Below are 6,000 nucleotides of genomic sequence, written 5' to 3'. Positions count from 1 at the left end.
GGAAAGGCCAATGTCGTGGTCGATGCGCTTAGCTGCAAGGCAGCGCCGATCAGAGATATTTTTTGAGGATAACGATGGTGACCCTATTGTTGGAGCGGATTCGAGAGGCCCAGCAGGAGGCTATGAAAGAGGAACACCGCAGGAGTGAGCATATTGTGGGTCGGGTTTCCTCCTTCGATTATGACAGTTGTGGATTGTTGACTCTACACCGTAGAGTGTGGGTCCCATATCATGGAGGTGTTCCCCAACTATTGATGGAGGAGGCGCATAAATCAAGGTTTTCAATCCATCCCGGGGCAACGAAGATGTACAGGGATCTTCGTTCTGATTATTGGTGGCCCTGCATGAAGAGGGATGTAGCTTGGTTCGTTGAGAGATGCCTGACCTGCAGGAAGGTCAAGGCCGAGCACTAGAGGCCTCATGAAAAAACCTGGTCGTTGGATATTCCGCTGTGGCAATGGGAAGATATCACTATGGATTTCATCACGAAGCTTCCCAGGATCGCACAAGGAGTAGATTCAATTTGGGTCATCGTGCATCGGTTGACCAAGAGCGCCCGTTTCATTCCGATTTAGGAGAGTATTTCGGCCGAGAAGTTGGCCGACATCTATATCAGAGAGGTAGTGGCTCACATCCACCTGAATATCTTCTAGTGGCACTACTGCCGACTCGTCGGCTATGCACTTTTGCAACTGCGACACGTAGAAAGTGTCGTGAATCTGACCCAACTCTGCTGGCAACTCCAAACGATTGGCTACCCTGCCTACCCTCGCGATCACCCTGAAAGGACCAATATATCGGGGCCCCAACTTGCCCCTCTTCCTGAATCGAATCACTCCTTTCCAAGGAGAGACCTTCAGGAGCACAAAGTCGCCGACCTGAAACTCAAGCTCGGGTCGGCGTCTGTCCGCATAACTCTTCTGACGACTCTGAGCCGTCAACAACCTCTGTCTGACCTGCTGGATCTGTTCTGTCGTCTGAAGCACAATCTCGGTACTACCCATCACACGCTGCCCTACCTCTCCCCAACAAATAGGGGTCCGACACCTCCTTCCATACAACAGCTCAAAGGGCGGCATGCCAATGCTCGAATGATGGTTGTTGTTGTAAGAGAACTCTGCCAAGGGAAAATACATGTCCCAACTTCCGCTGAAATCCAACACACATGCTCGGAGCATGTCCTCGAGCGTCTGAATCGTCTGCTCATTCTGCTCGTCGGTCTGCAGGTGGTATGCAGTACTAAAATGCAGTTTCGTACCTAATTCATCATGAAACTTCTTCCAGAATCTGGAAGTGAAACGTACATCTCGATCTGAGACAATCGAAATCGGTACTCCATGCTGCGATACCACCTCTCTCACGTACATCTCCGCCAACTTCTCCGCGGAAGAGCTCTCATTGATGGCCAGGAGGTGAGCACTCTTTGTCAACCTATCCACAATCACCCAAATTGCATCGACACCCCTCGCGGTTCTTGGCAATTTGGTGATGAAGTCCATGGCAATCTGTTCCCATTTCCACTCGGGAATCTCCAATGGCTGCAACTTACCATGTGGACGCTGATGCTTGGCTTTAACCATGCGACAAGTCAAGCGTCTCTCTATAAACCATGCGACATCCCTCTTCATACAGGGCCACCATTAATCCTTTTTTAGGTCCAAAAACATCTTAGTGGCCCCGGGATGGATCGAGAATTTCGATCGATGAGCCTCCTCCATCAAAATGGTATGCATCCCGCCCACGGACGGTACCCAAATCCGACCCTGAAATGTCATAAGCCCCCGGCTATCGGTAACGAACTCCGATACAAGCCCGACAACCCGTTCCCTCTTCTGGCTCTCAGGCTGCACAGCCTCATCCTGGGCCCCACAAATAGCATCCAAAACCGGGGTCATCACTATCAATCTCAAACATACATCTCGCAAAGGGGCGCTCTCCGCCCTACGGCTCAGTGCATCGGCTACAACATTAGCCTTGCCCGGGTGGTACAGGATCCCACAATCATAATCCTTGACCACGTCCAACCACCTCCTCTGTCGCATATTTAGGTTGGGATGATCCATCAAACGCTTCAAGCTCTTGTGGTCCGTGTATATCGTACACTGAACCACGTACAGGTAGTGTCGCCAGATCTTGAGAGCGAACACTACCGCTCCCAGCTCCAAATCGTGAGTGGGATATCTCGACTCATGAGGCTTAAGCTGCCTCGATGCATATGCTATCACATGCCCCCCTCTGCATAAGCACCGCTCCCAATCCGGATATCGATGTGTCACAATAAACCACAAAATCCTCCATCCCTTCCGGAAGGGCTAACACTGGGGCTTCGCATAACTTCCTGCGAAGTGTCTCGAACGAGGTCTGCTGCTCCGGACCCCAAGAAAACGCAACACCCTTCCGGGTCAACTTGGTAAGTGGCACAGCGATCTTGGAGAAATCCTTAATAAATCTCCGATAATAGCCGACCAATCCCAGAAAACTCCTGATCTCGGTGGGTGATCTCGGCACCTCCCACCTCATAACCGCCTCAATCTTGGCCGGGTCGACCAATATCCCCTTCTGGTTAACAAGATGCCCCAAAAACTGGACCTCTCGTAACCAGAACTCCTATTTGGAGAACTTGGCATAAAGCCTCTCCGATCTCAGACCTCAGAGGATCTCCCTCAAATGCTCCTCATGCTGCTCTCTGGATCTAGAATACACCAGAATGTCGTCGATGAACACGATCACCGAGCGGTCCAACATTGGTCTGCACACCCTGTTCATGAGATCCATGAACACCGCTAGTGCGTTGGTGAGTCCGAAAGGCATCACCATGAATTTGTAATGCCCATAACGAGTCCGGAAGGCTGTCTTTTGGACGTCCTCCTCCCGCACCCTCACCTGATGATACCCGAACCTCAAATCGATCTTGGAGAACCAAGATGCTCCCTGCAACTGATCAAACAAATCATCGATCCTTGGCAACGGGTAACGGTTCTTGACCGTTAGCTTATTCAGCTCACGATAATCGATGCACATCTGGAGTGAGCCATCCTTTTTCTTGACAAAAAGGATAGGCGCTCCCCAAGGCGAACTTCTCGGCCTGATAAACCCCTTCCCTAGCAGCTCTTCAAGCTGCGAGGATAACTCCTGCATCTCCGGAGGCGCAAGGCGATACAGCGCCTTAGCGATAGGCGCAGCTCCTGGAACCAACTCAATACCGAACTCTACCTGCCTCTCCGGAGGCACACCCGGCAAGTCCTCTGGAAGCACATCCGGAAACTCACGCACTATCGGGACCTCATCAACTGACTTTGGTCTCTCAGTATCGGGAAGCACAAAACCCCTAAAGCCCTGCTGTAGACTTTGTCTCGCTCTGGCGGCCGAACAAAATGCTGACCCCATACGTGTACCCTCGCCGTACACCGTAAGAACTCCCCCACTAGGGTCTCGAATCTTCACCAATTCACGCTCGCAGTCTATCACAGCTCCATATCGGCTCAACCAATCCATACCTACTATGACACACGCATCCCCCGTCACAATCGGAATCAAATCTATCGGAAACTCCACCCCGAAGATCTCAAGGACACATCCTCGAATCACATCCGAAGCATACATTGCTCGCTCATCAGCTATGGAAACTCGCAGAGGCCAATCCAATGCCTCTCGATGAAGACTCATATGCCGACTAAATGCTACGGAAACAAACGACCGACTCGCACCCGAGTCAAATAATACCAACGCAGGCACAAAACTCACAAGAAAAATACCTACGTATATCATCATATAAGCATAAAATCTCAACTCAATTAAAAGATGAAAAGAAAATACATACCAGCCAAAACATAGGGCGCCGCGCGGACCTCCTCCGCGGTCAACTGAAATGCTCTCCCACGAGCGCTCAGGGCCTTGGCCTTCACCGGTCGAACCTCATAACCCTAGCAGCAGGCTCAGATCCCTGCGCTGATCCCTGAAGAAGCTGCGGGCACTCGGCCTTCCGATGGCCGGTCTGGTTGCAATGAAAGCAAACCAAGAATCCCTTGGGGCAATCCCTCGCGATATGCCCCTCCTTCCCACACTTGCAGCATACCCCAACCCTGCACGACCCCTCATGGTTCTTACCGTACTTCCCACAAGTGCGGCGCTTTGTGCCCCCAGATCTCGAATCAGCGGGTCTAGCCCGCTTGGCTGCCGGCTGAGACTGAGTCGGCCGCTGATCCATCCTCTAAGACTCGGCCTCCTCCCTAGCCTGATTCTCCAGCTCGATCTCCCTCTTCCGGGCATTTGCCTGGAGCTCAGCAAATGTCCAGTAAGTCGAGTTCGCCAAGAACTCCCGAATATGTCTCCTTAGAACACCCAGATAACGGCTCATACAAGCCTGCTCAGTCGACACCTGCTCAGGGCAAAACATCGCCCTCTCATGGAACTTCCTGGTGATGACTGTCACCGAATCAGTACCCTGCTTGAGGGTCAAAAACTCCTCGATCAACCGTTCCCTCTCTACCGGGGGAACATACTCCTCTCGGAACATAGCGGTGAACCTCTCCCAGGTCACCTCAGAAATCTCAGCCAAAGTAAAGTTCTCCGTCACGAACTTCCACCAATCCTTCGCTCCCAGGCGGAGCTGGTTCAAGGCGAACCGAACCCTCAAATGCTCTGGACAAGAGCACATATAGAAACATCCCTCGATGTCAGAGATCCGTCTCATAGCGGCAATCGGGTCTTGTGTCTTGTCGAACTCTGGTGGCTTCGTGTTGCTGAACTCCCGGAACAACAACGAGTCACCTCCCTGCGGTCTGGCAGCAACCACCTCGTCGTGAATCAACCGACAGATCTCCTCGTCGCTGACACCACTGATCTCAGGGGTGTGTCGAGTCCCAACCATGATGCCTCTGAAATACAACAAAAATTATCAGATATTCGATCGAACATGCTCATACTCGATGACGCAACCCTACTTGTCCTCCATCATCCAAAAGATTCTTACTTGAAATGCCCATTGATCTGGTGTCTTCAGTAGTACGGGCCCAATACTACTGACCACACCGCATTCGCATTCACTTCAAGTCCTCCTCCTTGGATCTTGGATTACAAGTACTATATTCTCATGAGCTCCTAACTGCTATCACTCGCCCTCAAAGTAGCAGAAAACTCCTAGGCTAAGGCATCACAAATCAGGCCACTCTAGTCCTAATATGTATACTTAGCCTACTCTAGCATGCATAATATAACATATCTCGTAACACATAAAGTAAGGGTACTTTTGGGGAATTCGTCGTTCGGGCGCTGGCTGATCGTACACACGGCTCTGCTCTGTTTGTCTCAAAACTCTTTTACTATTTTCAAAAAAATTTACTTCATTATAAAAATTTTCCTCAATTCCTCACTTTGAGTTCAGATACGCCCGAAGATGCATCCGAATCCCTCAAACCAAGGCTCTGATACCAACTTGTAACAACGTAAATTTTCAAAACAATTTTTCGTTTTCAAAACATTCATTTACTCACAAAATAACACCAAAAATATTGTATCAAATGTATTTTTCACAAAAACATCTCCCCAGAATCCAAAACATAAACTCCTCAAGTGTGTACGGATCATGTCGGCGCCTTCCCGTACTCATCACTAGTACCTGAAACACATCACACAACAACTGTAAGCATAAATGCTTAGTGAGTTCCCCAAAATACCGCATACAACACATACGCCACTCAAGGCTATAATACGACTCTCAGGTCGATGTGTCTCAGCGGGACCCTCCAGTCCCGTAGCTCGTTGGAACCTCTGGTCCGGTTATAGCTCTTTGGGCCCTCCGGCCCGGTCTGTACCGTTGGACCCTTCGGTCCGGTCTATAACAACATACAACATACACATAACACATAGCACATAATCTCATACATAACACATAAGACCCTCTGGTCTACACAATATACCACTCTAGGTAGTGTATAGTGAGAAGACTCACCTCGATGTCTCGGTAAATATCTAACTCGGAATAAATGTGATCTAGCCTCC

The sequence above is a fragment of the Lactuca serriola genome, chromosome 9 (genome assembly GCF_051521515.1).
Source record: "Lactuca serriola cultivar US96UC23 chromosome 9, Lser_US96UC23_V15, whole genome shotgun sequence".
Taxonomy (NCBI): domain Eukaryota; kingdom Viridiplantae; phylum Streptophyta; class Magnoliopsida; order Asterales; family Asteraceae; genus Lactuca; species Lactuca serriola.
Note: the sequence above shows the minus strand (reverse complement) of the source record.